This window comes from Carettochelys insculpta, chromosome 11 (genome assembly GCF_033958435.1).
Source record: "Carettochelys insculpta isolate YL-2023 chromosome 11, ASM3395843v1, whole genome shotgun sequence".
Lineage (NCBI taxonomy): Eukaryota > Metazoa > Chordata > Testudines > Carettochelyidae > Carettochelys > Carettochelys insculpta.
The window spans coordinates 37,608,420-37,629,250 of NC_134147.1; the positions used below are offsets into that span (position 1 = coordinate 37,608,420).

Consider the following 20,831-nt stretch of genomic DNA (forward strand, 5'->3'; position numbering starts at 1 on the left):
ATTATTTCAAAATAATGCACTCCAAAAGAGCTATTCTGAAATAGCTTATTTCGAACTAATACAGCAATACACAATAATTAATTTAGAAATATCACCCAGCTATTTTGAAATAGCATGCTGAAACATATAGAGCCTATTTCAAAATAGTGCCATTGGACTCCATTATGGCTTATTTCAAAATAGGGCTAGTCCATGTCTTACCAGCACATATTTCAAAATAGCTATTGCAATGAAGTTTATGACATGAAATAATGCACCTATTTTGAAAGAGCATGTGCACAGTGTAGATGCTTGCAAAGTTAATTCAAAATAATAGCTGTTATTTTAGAATAACCTTGCTGTGTAGATGTAGCTTTTGTGTCCCGTACAAGGCAAGGATGTAAAAGTTAGGCCATCGCTCTACTTCCTCATGCAGGTGAGGTGCTGAAACAAAATACAATCCACAAAAGAGCATTCTCCATGCACCTGGGAACCCTGATATTGAAGGCATTTTGGCTTTCCAAGGTGCTTGACCTAGGTTAGGGATGTCACTAGCCCACAGTGACCAACAGAATTCTTATGAAGGGCAGAAAATAATGGAAAAAGAAAACAACTGCCTTTGTTCATACTTCCCCACTGCCTCTTTCACTCTTGTACTCTGGGGGAAGCATACAGATAAATTCTAAATGCCTAATTCTGCCTTCTGTATGCATCCAAATACACCTCTGTAGCTTGTGGGAGTTTTACGCATGCAAAGAATTCTGGGCCAGATTCAAAGGGACAAGGTTTCCTTGCATAGAACTTCTACAGTCTCCCATTGGAGAGATCCACACATCTAGGCAATTTTGTATGATGGTCTCCTGTATGCTGACTGTAGGGCTCTTTCTTTGAAAATGTTATTGGACTGTTCTGATAGACATGCTATTTTTGCTTTCCACAGGCAGTGACTCTCATGGCACACGTTGCATTTGAATAGCCATTGTCTTTAAGGGCATTTTATTAGCATTACTAAGATGTATTGGAGCCGTTTTGACGCACATTTGCACCACTTTAAATAAAGACGTGTTTTTAGTGAAACTCATGCAAGTTTGTGCGCCAACAGTTATTTTGGTTTATTAGGGGTATGCTCTGCTTTAGCTTCATCTAGTAAAAAGCTGAACTGACCCAAGAGAGCATATGCAGGATTTTGTATTTGTTTAAAAATGAAATTGAACTTGTGCAGCATTGATATGTGGACAAGGCCTTGGACTGCTTATTACTGCAGTACATAGCTTTTTGCCTCTAGGTCTGTTTCTATTAATGTACATTTGTCACAATTACAACAAGACAGCAAAATTTAGTCAGCTTCTACCTACAGATCATTATTTACTACTACTGCTAACTACTATAAATGCCTACTATTTGAGAGAGAGGAGGAAATCCATATGGAAACAATGAACCATGAAATGATGGAGGAATAGAAGGTCCACTTATACAGATATTAAGCCATGTAACTTTTGGATAAAATCCTCATTTAATTTGCTATACATGCAAAGCGCGAGCATTTCAAAAGGGAAAACTGAAGACTGTCGCTAACAAGAGCTGGCATATTGCCAATGTCTGGGATGAGTGCAGTGCACAGGAGGTGAATGTATGAACATTGTCTGTATTGACACAATCAGACTAATGCAGTGTGTTTTGGTTGGTCATTTCTGGAAAATGTCAGTTCAGTTAATTCAATCAAAAGTGGATAAGGGAGTCACAATGGGTTTTCAAATGGTCAGAAAACAAAAAATAATTTCCCATATTTTAAAGATTAAGAAGCTCTTGGTGCCTCAGGGAGCATACTGAAGATAATAATTTAATTTACAAACGCATACATGCTCATATAATCAAATTTCTTATCTAAGCCTTCTTCCTGTTTATTACTACCATCATTCATAGAAAAAAATCACAGAATCCCACTTTTCAGACTATAGTTTGCTCATTTATTGAACTGTTTAACAACTTGAACCTTAATTTGAGGTAAAAAAGTCTCAGGTAAACTTTGAGATAAATTATAACAGTGGTTTTCAAGCTGGGGCCAAGGTTTCAGGGAGCCTGTTAAAATAAAACAGACTCCAAGGCTGGTTTTAGGTGGGGCACAAGGGTAAAAGCTCAAGCCCGATCAACTTTGTGTGGTCTGTGCGGCATGGTTCCCTGGGCAATTGCCAGTTACTTCCTAACATCCAGCCTTAGCTTTTATTTGTTGTGGCACAGGTAGGCTGTGGAATTTTTGTATCATATGGAAGGGGACTCAGAAAGGAAAAGGTTAGGAATTAGAGCATGCCTTTAAACAAACCTCTAAAGAAGGCTTCAGTGACTGCCGATTTTGACTAAGGGTTGCATGAATTAGCCCCAGGATTTATCTAAAATAATTGTCAATGGTAAATTCATTAGTTAATTCCCTTAACAGCATAAGATGCAAATTAACCAGATCAACCAATTTGTATATGTAAATGTTGAGCTTTTCCAAACCTTCCTTTTCTTCCTTTTTAGCAATAGTTATTTTAATGGCTCTTCATTACTTCCTAATTGTACAAACCTCTTCTCTTTATTTTTGTACTTAATAAAATTTATTTACAAAAGCAAAACAAATGTTTACAATCCAATGAAATAATTAAGCAATGGCTAAGAAGTTTCCTGGGCCATGCCAATGTTTATTTTATTTTTTATATAATATGCATGAGTGTGCAATGGGCTCTGCCAGACAAACATAATTACAGATGAAGCTACTGGACCAGTCTATTTTATATGAATGTGCACATAGACACATGACACCTCCATTATATGACTCTCTTTTCAGTTGCTTACACTTTTGAAAAACTAAGTCTGGATTTAAATTTTCCATACTATCTCCTCCAAATTAATGATTAATATTATTAGAAAGTTGCAGACAAAACAGTTTGGTCATTTCCAAGAACAAGGTTAGGGTATGTCTACACAGCAGCCTTATTTCTAAATAAGCTATTCTGGAAGAGCTATTCCAGAATGGCCTATTTTGAAATAATGACACCACGCACAAAATGCATTTGTATATAGCACTTAGCTCTTTCAAAATACAGCATCTACAAACAATAGAGCCTAATTCAAAATAGAGCTATTGAGTGCACTATGGCTTATTTCAAAATAGGCTCTGTTTCCTGTCTTAACAGCACCTATTTCAAAATGGGCACTAGCCCTCATGCAATAAAGTTTGTCTATTTTGAAATAAGACAACGGCTATTTCAATTTCAAAATAGCAGTTGCATTGTGTAAATGCAAGATTAATTATTTTGAAATAACTTTGCTCCATAGACATACCCTTAGTAAAAAATAAGTGGTTTTGCAGACGTGGTAAATTTTCTTTGAAAGGCTCTAGAGAGAATACGTTTTGAAGTTGAGACTTGGAAATTGATCAGGCTTTGGCTTTTGGGTCAGGGTTGTGCCTTTTGCTATCCCCAGGGAAATGAACCCAAACTGAACCAAGTTATACACCTTTCAATACACCCACTACCCATGGAAATATTGTTGTATAGTGAAGGAAGCTGCTCCCTGTAGGACCCCTGCCTCATTATCGCAGAAGCTGGAAGCTTTGTAGTAAATAAGGCAAGAGGCTGCCAGAAGAAAGGATATGGATAAGACAATTGCGTGCAATCCTGGAGAACTAGATTCTATCCCTATTTCTGTCTTAGCTCTCCTGTGAGATTTTAATAAAGTCATTTACATTTAAACCAAGCTTTTGAGGTGGTTACTAATTGTGTGTTCCTCATTTTCTGAATGCCTCTGGTATAATTTGAAGCACAGCTGAACAGTTACAACTGCAAGTGAAATAAGTGGGAACTGGGCTTGAATATAAAGATTGCTATGCTATGTACTCCAAACCATCTCAAATTGGCACCCAAAATTAGTGGATCCTACTGGTTTAAATCTCTCTGTGCTTCTGTTCCAACCTGTAAAATGGGGATAGCATTCCCCCACAGGGATGTCAAAATTAATCAATCCTCAAGTAGTGTTCAGATAATATAGTGATGAGCACCACAAACTGTGAAGAAATCAATAATTCTGTCTTCAGAACAGAGTTTGAATAGCATGGAGTAAATCAGGGTTGTAGAGATCAATAAGGATAAAACAAAACATTAACCAATAGCTCATTAACTGAGCATTGCTCATCCTGTGCACTGAATGAGGCAGATGTCCAGTGGGGGAAAAAGTATATGGGCATGTCACTGAATGCTGTGTCATAATGCAGAGACACAAACGAGCCAGAGTAAAGCTGCAAAGGGAGCCTTAATTCTGGCATTTTCTAACTTTTGAACGTTTGACTCTTCAACCTTCATAATATTGCTTTAAATGAATCTTTTGTGTTTATACACACACACAAATCCAAAAACTTCATCGCGATTCAACTAATAAAGATTAAGAGAGGAGTGATTTCGTATAAGGTTAAAGGTAGATGAATTAACTCTAATTTTAAAAAGATAGTAATTTAGTTCAAACGGTTGTGTTTTTCCCCCATAGTAAGTTAAATTACATCGAGAACTGGTTTACATACACCTCTGCGTGCTTTTTGTGAAAACATTTGTACTGGTTGAAAAAGCAGTTTCCGTACAAAAATATTGATCACAAATTTTGGCCCAACAATACTATGCACATACACGGACATAGTTATATAGAGACTCAGAGGGGTAGTCATGTCAGTCTTTAGCTAAACAAATATCAAGCAGTTTTGTAGCATTGAGTTCTGAGGAAGTGGGACTTACCCACAAAAACTCATTACCCAGCAAACAGTTCTTAAGGTGCTACAGGACTGAAAGTTACACATAGTTTGTTTTTGTGTCTCCTATCAATTTACTCTTTATACTTTTCTATTTTATTCAACACATTCCACAGGAAAGAAGGCAAAGAAGGACCTACTGAGATCTGGTAATTGGTACAGAGAATATATCTGAATTACTCAGCACCTTCGTAAATCAGCTCCATAAATTATGACCATGAAGCTTCTGTTGAGATGCTCTCAGTCTCCACTTGCTGGCACTTGTCTGTTAAGCTTCAGATAGACCAGGTGAATGCAGAGGCTACAAAGAACTAAGGTGCTAACAAATCCCACTACAAAAGATGAGCGGCATATACTCTTTTAGCCAGGAAGGATCAAATTCTGCACTTCCTGAACCCCATATGTGCTCCAGTCCAGTTGCACATCAGCACAGAATTTGTGATCTGCTCTAACTAGTGACTGAATATACAGACCAAAGTGACTGCCATAGGAAAAGAGAGTTAGGTGCATTTATCATGTACAGCAAAGACACTTACAGAGTTTCTTTTCTGGACGGGAGGCATAGGAATATTAGCCGTATTTCTCATTGTAACAAAAACGGAAATTTCCTACCTAATTGCAAAGAAAGGCATCTACAAATTTCCATAGCAATTTTCCTTTATGGCACACTGCATTTCTTTTTGAAGTGGATGCATTCCTTCATAAACACATTTCCTTATAGATCCAAAGCCTTATAATGAGCTATTTTGATGCAGTTAATTTTCAGCTTCCATCCTCCCCACTTTGATTAATGTAAGTGTGATTCTAAGGTTGATAGGAGACAGTAAGCTAAAGCAATTTAATAGCGTCAAGCTCATTAAAAGTTTGGCTGAAATAGGCCTGAAGTCAGAAGAAAAACTCTCAGAGGTCTTATCAGCACTGTCTCTAGTACAAAACATAGCATAAAAAAAAAATCACAATCGGTAAAACTGGCTGTCTCCGTGTTTTTGCAGCTCAGACCAGAGATGTATTGTTAGAGGTTTGTGCTTGAGTTTGCTCAGCATCTGTGTACAAAATGTCAGTTGCTGCTCTTACTTTCTTGAAGCTCACCTTCAACCATTACTAAAAAAACAAGCAAACAAAATATAAAAAGAAACCTTTTATCTCATTTCCACCCCCTTGTATGTAGTGCACATAAGCAAGAGTTATATAGGTGATCTGTTTCTCAAAGCCTGCTTTGATGTGTGTATGTGTGCATGTGTATTATATATTGTTTGATGCAAAGGTACTTAACTTTAATGTTTAGCTATTTCTATCATTGACTCATTTGTGGGAGGGTGAATTAGGCTTTGATTTATTATAGTCACTGCTTGATCAATTACTTGCCCCATGAATATTTGATCTACTTGGTAACATTTCCTATTTTATTTAAATTCTTTATTTTTCTTTTACACACACACACACACACACACACACACCCCATTTTGTTTGCCTTATTGTTAGAGTTTTGAAGATAAAGACTCATTCAGCTTGACAACTTTCTTTTTCTAAAAATTGTTTTAAGAATATTGACAGAGTTATAAACTGCTGTTCTCTGGAATTTTCCATTAGCATGGCCTTCTCTGGATTTCCTAAGGGCAGAAAGCCATTGGTGGCAGGGTATGCAATTTGTTCTCTTTGCTGAATTTTCCTCTGGTGATTTGTATTGCTGTGTTGCATATTCTAACTGATTTTTTTCTTGCTTAACCCCACTACATTCAACATTCCCATATGAGTCTTCGGAGAAATGCTTATTTCAGTATCAAAATAGGATTCCTGTTTAGAAAATAATATACAAGCTTTAAGGGCATTTGTTTTGTATATTTTGGCAGTTGTATTTTTCTGTTATTTCACTAACATCTATGTATTTGATTTCTGGTATGTAAGCAATCAGTTCTGTCTCTATGTATCTATCTTATACAGATCTCTATAGGAATGTAACAGAGTTATGAACCACTCCTCACTACCACCACCAAACCCAAAATTACTGTTCTTTCACAGGTTCCAAGGCTAGCAATGACCGTTGTGATCATCTAATCTGAGCTCCTCTATAAAACAGGCCATAGATTGTCCTCACAGTAATTCCTAGAGGAGATCTTTCAGTCAAAATATCTAATCATGTTTTAAAAAATATAATAAAAAATCCACCAAGATTCCATAAGTTGTTTCACTCATTAGTTTCATTGTTAAAAATTCACACCCATTACGTACCCTAATAATGAAATACATCAAAATCTTTTACATTAATAAAACTCATATACATGCCATTTGAAAACTGCTTTTATATGGCCTATTAAAAACTTGATGGCTCAGGAGATTAGTAATTGGACAGAGTGTCTTTCTTCTCAAGGTCACCAATTCAAACTCAGCTGAGGCTGGTATTGACTGAGAACTCCTTGGTGGTGGATGGTCAAGATCCTACTCCAGTTTCTAAAGGATGGATGCTTTCCCCAGTCCAAAATTTATCATCACAATTAGTGGCAGCTATTGCCTTTGCTGGAATTCTCAGCACAGAGGCTGAAAACTGAATGGGGAGTAGACTATCCTCAGAAGTCCCTCCCTTGGCCCTGGCTTCCTAGGGCAGTGTGTGAGATAAGCTTGGGCTGATATTGTCATCTCCATAACTGTTTGGTAGAGCAGCAGAGGTCATCACTTGAGATGTACTTTTGCTGCTGTTGTGTGTCAAATAAAATAATGTGCTGCATTCCAGCAGCCTATGACAGGGTGTATCTATCTGCTTACCCAATAAACTTGAAACAAGTATTTGTTTTTACTCCATCAGGTTTGCCAGCAAATAAACCTGTGTTATGTTACTAGCCTTGTGCCAGAATAAAATCCGTAGAATGCTGATCAGTATAATGTGCCTAGTTCCAGCAAAAAGCCCTTGAAATGTTATCTTCAAACTTACACAATTTGCTATTGGTAGACAAATCTTATGTTTTAGCACTGAAGAGCAAACTAAGGGAAATGAGGCCTTTTGCTTTAAAAAAGCAGCCCTCTGAGCCAAATTTTCAAGTTCCTACAAAACCAAATCCTCAAAATTTCTTTTGCTATTACATTTTATACACGTAAAACCCAACATTTGCACATTCAGGTTGGGTAATTGTGCATACGTCTATGGTAAAATCATAAGTTCTTCTTTGCAAGTGCATATGTGATACGTTGACAGGCATAAGTGACAGTGAGTATATAAAACAAACAACTTTTACTATTATATATTGGAAACATACGTTTCCTCACTATTCTGTATATGAATCCCAAAGCATCTTACACAATTAACCTAAAACAATGATGATTTCTAACTGAAGCAAATCTCCTTTCATACAATTCCTAATAAGAGGAAAAGTTTCAGAGGCACCTAAGAGACTTAGGATCCAATGGGTAAAATTTTCAGAGGTGGCTGAAGCTCAGAGATACTGTCTCTGTAAAGTATAAGACACTTTTAAAAATGTACTGTTATATGTTTTGCTGTTCTTTTTCAATAATTTTGACACAAGATCTGGTTGCTAAGGGTGAAATTTGCCTTGTGCAGATGATCTACACAGGGCCTTATGCACCACTACACCCTCACATTTCAGGTGAATATGTGCACTTAGGACAAGTGTGATTCATGTTTGTGGTATTCCAGGGACAGTTGGAGGGTGTTATGTCTCCCTGAGGAGTGCTGTCTTGAAGAGTATGATCACCACCATCCAACTGTTGGAGGGGGAATATGGCCATGATCTTGCTCAGGAATGAATTTCACCCAAAAGCGATAATGGCTTCCATGTTCAACATCCTTATGTTTATATTCCAGTTTGTGGCAAGATTAACATATGATGGGGCAGATAAAATGTATCCAATTTTTTCCAACCCACATGTTCATTCCAATTGTGTTGCTCTACCAAGATGAACAATAGCATTGAACAGAAAGAATCTACTTTTCCCTAATATGAATTTGGGCGCTCAACTAACAGATAGCTCAGCTCCTGGGATTATGATGAAAACTGGTTTGTTTGCTCAAAGAGCCTCTTTTTGAGTTGCAAACACTAAACAGTCATCACTTCACTACTGACTTAAGGCATCATCATTAAACTCTGATGTGGTCTTATACCATTTTTTGAGTATGGAAGAATCCTGAATGCATCACTTAATGTCCTTAGTCCATGAGCTACACCTCATTAAGGTCTATTTCCAAAGATAACTGTGTAAAGAACTGGCTGAAGGATTTTCCCTTAATGCTTTAATTAATTTGCTATTACAGATATTATAACCTTTAGCAGGCAACAGAAGCCCAATTTGGCCTATATCTGTCAGTGGGGAAATTAATACGTCAGCCATTTTTCCCAAGACCAGAACTACTCACTTTCTTAGGCAAATTGTTTTCTTAAGCAGGTAGAAAAGAACAAATCAATATTTTATATACATAAATCTGGTTCAATGAATCATGCGATGAATTAGAAACACAAAAGAATACTAAGTTTTAATTTGGCTATTTCAAAAGGAATTTATTAATAAATATTTGTAGAAAATTAGCTTCACAAACTCTGAATAAAATGAAAGCTGTTATAATTAAACTTTCTTTCAGTTAAAATTCACCAAACCCCCCATAAAAAAACCCAAAAACCAGTTCTAGTTGTAGTAAACTGCTGTGAACAGCAACAGAAAAATACCATCTAAAGAATTTGTCTGAACATACATATCCCTATGTGGCATGATTTTGTGGCATATGTTAATATTGGTTCATTCTTTAGTCATACAGTGCAGGGGGTCCCTTGTCAGATTGTGCATTGAAAACAGTAAAAATACAATTTGAGGCACCTGCATTAAAGAGCAAGAGAGAGAAAAGAAAGTAGAGCATTCCCTGAACACATTAAGTTTTTTGACATGCTAAGCCAAATTCACAGCTAGACCCACGTACGTAATTGGGTACATGGACAATAAAGGTAGTTATTGAAAACACTACCTGCTATAGCTTTCACAACATCAAAAATATAATGAAGGTTACGCTCAGAACTCTTTCTCAATGCTCCTAATGTCACCTGCTCCAACTTGGTAAATATTTCTCTTACTTAAATGAATCATTCTAGACTGGGTGTCAGTTTCATGGTCAACATTGGGTCAAGGTTTTGAAAAATTGATTCATATATTTTTGAGTTATATTAGAGTGAATGGAATATATTTTTCCAGTTGTAAAGACTGAAAAAATAATTCTCTATTAATGTATAACTCAATTATGGTCACCCATTACATTTGGTCTTTTCCAGTTGGCTAGTCCTGAATGGGAACTAAATTGCAGGCTATTTTACAAACAAAGGAAATGAACACCAAAGTTCATACTTATTTTTTAATAATGATCTGAATCAGAGTATGAACAGAATTGGAACATACCTAAGCTTTATGGAAGATTCAGATAGCTTTTGAAATGAGCTATGCAGCTTGCTCCTATATCTAATATGGCTATTTTGGTTTTGACATATTGCTTGACATTTACTGGCTGAAAAGAACATTAAATGTTTGTCAAAAGTTTGAATCCAACGATGAATACTTGTTTCTTCTTAAAACAACAAAGTGCGTGTTATCAGCAAATGTGGTATTTTGTAGTGTACTAACATAGGGAAAATGAGCTTCAAAGCAGATAAATAAGAACAGAGTTCTTTGCCTTCATTCTCGTGTGTTATTGTTTGCATTAGCAAACACAGGGCAGTTGAATAAAGAAACTCTCATAAATGGCGTTTCAAAAGATAGTAAATCAGCAGTCGGACATTGTTCCCATTAAGGTAAATAGGAGTTGCACAGTTAAGTCTCTATATACAGAAAAATTAAGACTATTCACTCTGTGTGTGTGTGCGTGTTTAATTACTCGCAACATAAACCTCAACACAAAAATGCAAATTTAAATTCAAACCCAGGAAAAAATGCCATTTGGCAGCATAAACACTTTCCTCAGTAGCATATCTAACTATATTAAGAGGTTCCTAAGTGCTTCAATCCCATTATAATGGGGTACACTAGAAAAGCCAAGAACAGATAAATAATTCCGTGGTTTCAGGACCTTCTTTCATTAAACAACAGCTGGTGGCAATGCCATCATTCAAGACATGCTTTTGACTCTTTCCCCTTTCAGCAAAACCCTGGAGTCCTTTGTAAAATCCTAGAGCTACGACTTCAGATCCAATCCTCTAAGATGTTTGGAATAATGTGTCTGTCACTTATTTGTGTACTTGACAGCAACCATTAGAGTTGAAAGGACAAAACTGCAGACTTTCAATGAACTAACCAAAATAGAAGTGCTATACCAAACCACTATAGGACTTAGTCAGTAAGACTGTAAAATTTGTTTTTCAGTGAAAACTCCCATTCCTTGAAAAATTAGAAGCCATTATAGCATCAAAGTCCTGACTTGGTTACATAGTCTGACAAAAAAGTAGTTAAGCCTTTTCTCTTTCTTTCCAAGTTTCAGTTAGATTTTGGCATCATGAAACTTTCTATTCGGAAATGATGACTCTTCCAGATTCAAGGCCATTGCTTTCCAATAATTTTAAAATCATATGCTATTTATGCAAGAAGTTTTACACAGAGAATGAGAGAGTACATCCACTACTATATAAAAGCATAGAATATGTCAGAGGCAAATTGTTTCAAATAGCTTAGAAACAGATATTTAGTTTGTTCCAGAAATAAATATGAGCTAAGTACATAAAATATATGAATCTTTAGTTAAAAGAAGTTGTCTGACCAGTAAATTCAGCTCCGTCTTCATCAACTCCTGCCACAATTTGAAGTTTTACATTTGGATCATTCTCTGCACTTTACCACATCTGGAGACAAACACAAAATTGAAATTTGAATAATAAATTAATTCAAGAAAAAGCAATCCCACAAATAATACATCTGCCTTGATCTCTATGTAGACCATTTTAATAGTGACAGAACTCCTCTTTGTTCTTATCCTGTATCATCAGATCAGTGAGTTTGTCTCTGATCTCATTCTCTTTTCTTCTCCATTTAACTAAATAAGAAGGCTGATTTTCCATGTTACAGTTAAAAGCAGCAAAATGGTCTACTATCATAGGCAACTAGAGGGGGAGTCAGAAGACCTGAATTCCAGTCTCAGCGCTAACACTGACCTGCTCTGGGATGTTTTGGCAAGTTACTTTGTTGTGCATTGTTTTGTTTTCTTATTTACTCTTAATCTTCCTTATCTATTTAAATTGAAACTCTTTGGAGCAGAGCTGGTACAATTGAGCCTCAGCTTTTATTGAAACCTATCAATGCTTATGCAACTATACACATAACTCATCATGATAAAATGCATTAATACATTCCAAAGCTTTGGATCAAAATGTCACTATTGTTTTTAAATCTGCGCCATCATAACAGTACTGTGAAGATTATTATGGAACACTAAGTATGAAATCATAGAGTCCACTGTAGTCTACTGCATTCTTTTAGTAGCCACAAAAAGTGATGGAATTCAGTAATGAAAACATAAGCATTTTGGCAAAAAAAAGGTTGTGCTATTTAACCCACCCATGTCACTCAGTCCTAGTAGAAACCGAAACTGTGAGTAAACTATTCAGTTAGCAGTTATTCCAAACAAAAAATTTTATTTCAATCTTTCTAATATTGCTAGAAAGGTGTATTTTTAGGGAAGATTAATGTCAATCACCCCAGTATAGAATCCTCTTTTTTCATGCTGCTCTCTTTCATTCTACATTACTAGTTTTTTAAGATATCTAGACTTCAACAAGATCAGCAAGAATGATTTGGAAGACCAGTGATCTTCTGATGATGACATGGTATCAAAATTTATATTATTCCTGTCTCTCCTGCTTTAGTTAAATATCCTGGAACTGGTTTAAAAGGTGTTCCATTTAAAATAACAGATAAAAAGTGCTACAGGAAAAGTATACAACCAAGGGGGGAAAAAAAGGTATTATTTTAACTTTTTCCCCCAACCTTATTCTCTTCATTTCAGTCGCACCTGTAGTGATCAACACATCATACATGTACACACATTATATATATGTGCACAAAGAGTTTTGTCTGTTTTATCAAGAACTCCTCCTAATTGGTAAGAGATAGGACCAACAAATGTTGTATATAACGTCCTCTTATCATAACTAAAAGCTACATAAGGGCTTGGTTGTGCTTGGAATGGGATTGCTTCTCATAAAAGCAAACAGAAAAGAGACAGAATCACCACATCAAGTACAGTTCTCAACATTAACATAATAGAGTGAATGTTGAAAGAGACTGAACTGAGGTGAGCTCCATTTTTCCACAGCTGAATCAATATTTGAGGCTTGCAAACTAAGATTGATTATAGCCCTTTTTTCTTAAAACAGTGAAGGATAAGAGTTTAGAATAATGAAGAAAAAGTACATTCAGTGGAATCCCCACTAAAATTACTTTTAAAAAAAAGAAAAAAATATAACAATGTTATACGATGTTTTTGTAACAAATCCTGAATAAAAATGAACTTAATAAAGAATACTGTGTTTTTGAAAAATACAAATCATTTAACTAAAGCACATAAATTTCCATTAAAAATTAATTGAGTTAAGGACCTGAGCATAAACACACATTAAATATTTTTTTCCTATTGAGCCTGTCGCTTAGCATTTACAGCACTGGCTTCTTTGTGAAGGGATATGTCACACACTGGGCCATGTTAACCAGTGCAACCTCCACTTTGCATCCTAAGACTTTTCCAACATGTGCTGGGTGCTGGAAACAGGAAGAGTAGAGTGGCTTAAAACAAACTCTCCCGGGCCCCATATTTTAATCAGACAGAATGACCACAATATGCATTTCAGGCTTCATTTCTATGTGCCATTAAGGAGCAGAAGAAGGACATCCGCTACTCCCCCCACACTCCTTTTGCCCCCAAGAAGATCACCTTTACAAGTGATTGACTATCAAGAATCATCTCATGAGTGACAAGATATTCAATGAAATATCTTTAGGGGGAAAGTGATAAAGGGAAATTCAGCTAACCATTTTTTTCTTCCTTGGCACTGCTTGATAATCTCTTTATCTGGTCTTATTCCAATAGAGTTACAGGCAGACTTATTTCCCCACAGACAAAAATCCCACTGCTCAATCTCCAACACACACATACACATTAGTACTTTAAATAGATGCTTACATTTTTTAAATGGTGGTTGGTTCCTTTGATATGCATGGCCCACTCCTCTGTAGACAAACGGCGGTGAGGCATGTCTATCTAGTTGGCCTCGTTCAGGGCATTGTAGGTCCCGGAGTGAGACCACAATTTCCATGTTTCCAGCTGCATTGAATTTTAGCTCAAAGCCCTGAAAGTCACTGTTGCCTTGTTATTTAAGAGCTTCATTCAGAGCCTCTTATAGGCAACAGACTCTTTTTAAAACAAATAATCACTGACAGAACACGTGCAACCATTTGTGCTGCACAAGAAAAATGTAATCCTCCTCTGACACAATAGACCGACTTGTTGACAAGCCCTTAAATAAACGTCGAGTACATGGCAAGCTTGGGTGTAAACCTGAAGGACACTTGCCTGCTGAGATTAAGTTGCCGTAAGGACCCTGCTGCCACACACTAGAAGTTCTGTGGTTTGCTATGAGGTACTGCTGTTTGAAACAGGAGTACATCAAAGCACACTACGGAACTTACAGTACATGACAGGAGGCCCATATAGCAATTTAGTGCACAGCAGGCTAGTGTATCACAGATTTGCACCCCCAGTTGCTGGTTTCCACCTCTTGCTAGAGACCGTGAAGAGTTTTATTTATTTTTTTTTCTCCTTTTTTACCTTGTCATTCACAAAGGAAAGTAACTGAAATGTCTGTTCAGAAATCACAATGCATTTTAAATGTCATGTTCACAAATCCTCTGCTTCCTTTTAAAATAAGTACGGTGCACCCGAATGGGTCAGCTTTTACCTCAGAGCCACCCATGACTAAAGTTTAGCAAAGTAGATAGAAAAGGGCCAGAGAATAATATAAAGGAATTCTGTAGGAATATTTACTGAAGCTGAAGGAAGGTCCTAACCTACATTTTTCCAACAAATTCAGTTAAAAGGTAAAAGAGAGGCTGCAAGGAAGATTCAAGAAATGACTACTCTGTCTGTGAAAAACATATGCCACACAGAGGAATTCACCCAAGGTACAGGCGATGTTGTCTACTATTTCCTTTAGAAACTCACTCCTAGCCCTTTTTTCCCATTCAAACCATTTGTTCCTATTTATTGAAAAACCATCAGCTGTGCTATTTCATACCAGCTGAGGATGTAGTCCCCTATAGGTACAATGATATGATACAATTACAGTGTTAAAAACGTGGTAACAAACCATGTGCCAGACATAGCTAAGCCAAGCGCCATGCTTCTGAAATAGGTTCTTCTCCCCTTAGGTTTTTTGTTTTTTTTTTTTTAAAGATTTTGAGTGACCCTATAGCCATTGCAGTTACCCCTGCAAAGCTAGATCTCAGGGCCTGGATCCATGCTGATTTACATCCTGTGTAGTCCAATGTAATTCAGTAGAATTTTACTACACTTCATTCATTTCAATAGCCACCCAAGAGACAGGGCAATGTAACATTAGGCCTCTATTCTTATGCTGTGGCAGCTCCATATGTGGAAAAGTCTGACTCACATGCACAGCTCTGTTGAAGCCACGTTGTCCATTATATCCACCACTAGGCCTACCATACTTTCAAATGACAATGTGGATGGAAGAGACACAGGCTAAACTGATGCTCACAGGCTTGGCTTTGTCCTTTCTGCCACATACTTTAGAATTTGAGGGGAAGGAATACTGGAGAAGAGAGCAAATGGATTGTAAGTCTGTCTGCTCTTGCACAGCATCAGCATCAACCCTATGGTGTCTGATGCCTCTCTCACTATTTCCTTCCATCTTTCTCTATCCAGTGCAGAGTGGCTTAGTTTTAGTAGACTAGCTCCGCATCAACGTACTACACCATCTATACATTCTCTGTGGGGTCTGCCTCTCCTATTTGAACCATCCATTATGCTGAATACTAGGGTCTTGATTTTTCATTCGTCATTCATTCTGCAAATATGTCCAAATAGTTGTAGCTTCCATTTTATAACCTTCTGCAGCAGGTTCTCTTTCGGCAGTATCTTCCTATATAATTCCTCATTGGTGAACTTCTGCATCCTTCCTATTCTCAGAATCTTTCTACAACAACTCTTTTCGAACGCCAATATTCTTCTTTTAGAAGCTTTCGTTATCACCCATGTCTCACATCCATACAACATGCTGCTGAATACACACATGTTCAAGATGCCCAGCTTTGTTCTTAAGCTAATTGCATTGCTTTTCCAGATCTTATCCATTGCCTTCAAACTCGCTCTTGCTTTCGCTATTCTAGTCACTATTTCCTTCTTACAATCTAGATTATACGTTATGTTGCTTCCCAGGTATGTGAACTTCTCTACATTTTCTAGTTCAAGCCCATCTACACTGATCTTCCTTCCTATCTCCTTATCTCCAAATACCATTGTTTTTGTTTTATTGATGTTCATAATCAGTCCATGCCGCTTCCCTTCTTCTTTTAACACCTGCACCGTTTTTGCTAGCTTCTCCTCATCTTCCTCAATGATAACTATATCATCCGCAAACCTCAAATTGTTAATTCTTTTCCCACGCACAAATATCCCTTCTACCTCGATCTTGTCCATCGCTCTCTCCAGATGTAAGATGAAGATACTTGGTGATATTGGATCTCCTTGTCTCGTACCTCTACTTGTTTTAAACCAAACTTCCGAACTCCCCGCATGGTCTCACCGCTGCCTCCTCATTATCATTGATATCTTTAAACAACCGTATCAGTCTGCTATCCATTCCGTATGACTCCAACACCGCCCAAGTCACTTTCTGATCTATACTGTCAAATCCCTTTTGAAAAATCGATGAATCAAGTATATATGTTTTTGTTCTTTAATCAAGCTTTCTCCACTATCAGTCTTAGTACCAATATCTGCTATATGGTACTTCTATCTTTTCTGAACCCTGCTTGCTCGTCCGCTATATGTTCTTCTATCTGCGATCTTAATCTCTCAGTCAGTATCATCATCAGCACTTTACCTAGATGACTCATTAGGGCAATCATTCTGTAGTTCTTGCACTCCAATGTACTTCCTTTCTTGGGTATTGTCATTAGCACAGATCTTGTCCATTCCTTAGGTGCCTTCCCTTCTTTCCATGCTATATTACATAGGCGGTGTATTTCCTGAATCATGCTTTCTCCACCATATTTGATCATCTCTTCCGTGATCTTATCATTTCCAGGGCTTTTGTTGTTCTTTAGTCGTTTCACTGCTTTTTCTACTTCCTCCTTCGAAATATCGGTCTCACTCTCGAAGCTTGGGGGAGATATCTCTTTCAATTCTTCAATCAGTCTCTCTGAGACACTTGGGTCCAACTGTGCTTTATATAGATTGTGCAGCGATGGACGAGATATTGCACCAATCTTCTCCCTTTTCATGAGCACTTCTTTGTTCTCATCTCTGATCGCCATCTGCTTCGGCTGCCATTTCCTATTAATGTTCCTAATCGTCTTATACATCTCCCTGGCCTTATCTTCGCCATAATACCTCTTGATATCTTCACACTGCTCTTCTAACCATTTCTCCTTGTCCTTTCTGGCTGCTTTCCTTACCTCATTGCATTTCATCCTATATTGCTGTTCTGCCATCTCAGAAACATCTCTTCTGATCTTCAACTCTCTTTTCTCTTGAACCAACTTCAGTGTCTTCTGGGTAATCCACTTCTTATTGATCTTTTCTTCTTATGGAACAGTCTGTTCAACTGTCTCTTCTATAGCGATGGCTATCCCTGCGACTCTCTTATCTAGGTCTTTCTCTGGGGAGATATTCTTAATCTTCTCTTCGAGCTCTGTCCTGTATGCACTCTTACACAGCAGAGCCTATTTAATGGAGCTTTCATGGAGTGGGAGAAAAGGTGGACAGAGATGCGACAGTGGTGAATATTCTACTCTTTTCAGCAACACCTTAATCCATGCCAGGGCTCTGCTAGATTTGTATTTTCCCTTGATCCCTGATATGAGAAAAGTATGTCTGGTGACTCGTGGAAAAAAGTGAAATAATCAATAGCAAGCTTCCTTACCTATCAGTGCAAGGGGGCTAAGGGGAGAGGTTCCTTACTTGGACTATCTGCATTGTTAAACTGCTGTCAGTGGGGAGAGCAAAAGCCAATATTTACCATCCACTTAACGGAGCAGGAGCTTAGCTCTGTGCTCGCAATATATGTCTAACTGCAAAATCATTACAGACAAGGTCCTAAGCATAGGGTTGGTGAAGTCATTCACACCTGTGCAAAGTGGGTATACAAATATGCATCCTCTTTGATTAGGCATAAGTGACTGTTCAACGTGAAAGAGTGGAGACTTAAGCTGCGTCTACACGTGCACACTACTTCGAAGTAGCGGCACCAACTTCGAAATAGCGCCCGTCGCGTCTACACGCGTCGGGCGCTATTTCGAAGTTAACTTCGACGTTAGGCGGCAAGACGTCGAAGTTGCTAACCTCATGAGGAGATAGGAATAGCGCCCTACTTCGACGTTCAACGTCGAAGTAGGGACCGTGTAGACGATCCGCGTCCCGCAACGTCGAAATTGCTGGGTCCTCCATGGCGGCCATCAGCTGGGGGGTTGAGAGATGCTCTCTCTCCAGCCCCTGCGGGGCTCTATGGTCACCGTGGGCAGCAGCCCTTAGCCCAGGGCTTCTGGCTGCTTCTGCGGCAGCTGGGGATCTATGCTGCAGGCACAGGGTCTGCAACCAGTTGTCAGCTCTGTGTATCTTGTGTTGTTTAGTGCAACTGTGTCTGGGAGGGGGCCCTTTAAGGGAGCGGCTGGCTGTTGAGTCCGCCCTGTGACCCTGTCTGCAGCTGTGCCTGGCATCCCTATTTCGATGTGTGCTACTTTGACTTGTAGACGTTCCCTCGCTGCGCCTATTTCGATGTTGGGCTGAGCAACGTCGAAGTTGAACATCGACGTTGCTGGCCCTGGAGGACGTGTAGACGTTATTCATCGAAATAGACTATTTCGATGTCGCAACATCGAAATAAGCTATTTCGATGTTGGCTGCACGTGTAGACATAGCCTTAGAGTATAGCAGCCTAAAGTTAACTCTGCATAATAGTAAAGATGTTATGCTTTATCACCTTCAATGATGCTCCTAAAGGAGATTAATCATCATTAATGTAAAATTGGGCACACTATGACAGTATAAGAGGAAAATATATTCATTATTTTATTGTACTAGATCAGTTAATATTATGCTAGATGGCTTTCGCTTAATGTTCTGATTCTTTTTAATTTGTGTAAGGTCTCTGGCAGCTCTGTATGGGCACATCAGTGTTTTTCTATTGTTACAGCATATCAAGCTTACTTTCATAATCTAGTGAAATGTATGCGACTTGGCATCTGATTCTGCATTCCTTGTGCCTACAAGCTAGTCACACACAGCAATGGGGTATTTGGAGGCACAAGGAACATGAAATTAAGAATTGATTCTGTAACGTTATGCTTATTATTTACCTTGTTACTTACAATAACGCCTATGGCAAAATTGAGATTGAATCCCTATTGTGCTAGCCTTTGTGAAAGCATAGAATGAGGTAGAATCTAACAAGTTTAATGTTTAAATGAGACATTATCGTCCATTGATGTAAACAAGCGTAGCTCCAGAGATTTTGATAGAGCTACCCCACTTTACATCAGCTAAGGATTTGGCCCACAGATTTTACAAGTGTGTCTTCAGGTTTCTGTAGTCTCCAGGGGACACTACTTCACTCTCTCCACTGCTCACCCACCCCAACCTCTCTGGGAATCTAGCAGCACTTGATGGAGAATAGGACTGTGTATTACACTGTTTCATTAAGAAGATGAGTCAAGCCCCTGGAAATATTGCAGAGTCTACAAGAATGCACCTGTGTATAACAGACTGAATCATGATTTCCTGTGTCTCTCTTGCCATCTGAATATGGAAATGTTATGCTGTGATCTATTTCTGAGGCTCTTCAGTGTGGTATGAGAGTTTCCATAGAAAAGCACCATTGTTAGTCCTTGGGGCGTGAGTTATCCAGCAGGCATAGACACACTGCTGTTTTCCCTTACTAAGGGAAATACATAAATATCTAAATAAAAACTGCTTGACTTTAGAAGTCAAATGCCTATTTTTCAGAGGACTAAAGGAGATGATTTGTGAGAGACTTGATGCCATGGGCTTATAATTCCTTAAACGGGAAGAGGACAATTATTATTATTGTAAGTGTTCATTGTGTGTATCTGTAGCAATGTGGCTGATTCAGAGCTGCAATGTATTTGCAGCTGCAAAGTCCAAGTGCGGGTATTTAGTGTGCTATGAGACAGGAAAGTATTAATGGAACAATGTATTCCTTGATGGAAGTTAATGTCTGTTGCACAGGGCTAAAAATGCGTCTTGGCATTTGAACTCTGGTTGATAAAGACGAGGGGGGAAGGGTTAAATTTTAAGTCTGTTCAAGGTTTGTGGTGGCTAGAATATATTTTTCAGTGGTGAAATGCACCTCTTGGATCTGCGGGGATGAAATAAAAAACAGGAAAACAAACTCTCTTTTACTCTCAAGTGTGCATATTTGTGTTCCTGACTGGATTTGCACTACTACTTTTGCTCCCTGCTTTACAAATGCACCTTATCACTACTACTAGAACTGTTTTGTGTCTACCAATTTTGCAGAGGGTTAGAGGGATTAGATTTGTTTCTATGTGGTGGCTTGAGCATTTGAGGGTTTTACTCATTTCAGCTGCTCACTCACCGAGCCTGATTCTCTGTTCAAGCTGAGTTGTGCTTGGTGAAGAAATTGAAAAAGGAGGGGAACAAAGGTGACTTTAAGCCATCTTTGTATTTCCCCTACTCCTGGGGAAGCCAGGTGTTTGTCTGGCCTATTGTGTAAGTCAGAGAGCCCAGTTACTGCAATTTAAATCTAGCTACCTGTGGTCACAGGGCAGCAATTCCAGCAATTAAGAATCACAGAAGTACAGCACAGAGCTGGCACATCCCTTCTCTATA

At 38.1% G+C, this 20,831-nt stretch overlaps 1 protein-coding gene across 5 annotated transcripts in view; it reads right to left on the bottom strand.

The window, feature by feature from the left end:
• Positions 1–20,831, bottom strand: part of CHL1 (cell adhesion molecule L1 like) — a 200,602-nt gene that overhangs the window by 146,098 nt on the left and 33,673 nt on the right. For 4 of the 5 annotated variants that reach the window (XM_075004833.1, XM_075004829.1, XM_075004834.1 and 1 more), the window contains exon 2: positions 11,490–11,571. The exons of the other annotated variant lie outside the window; for it this stretch is intronic. The gene's annotated coding sequence lies outside the window, so the exon portion shown is untranslated. The remainder of the gene's footprint in view (positions 1–11,489; positions 11,572–20,831) is intronic. 5 annotated transcript variants of the gene reach the window in all.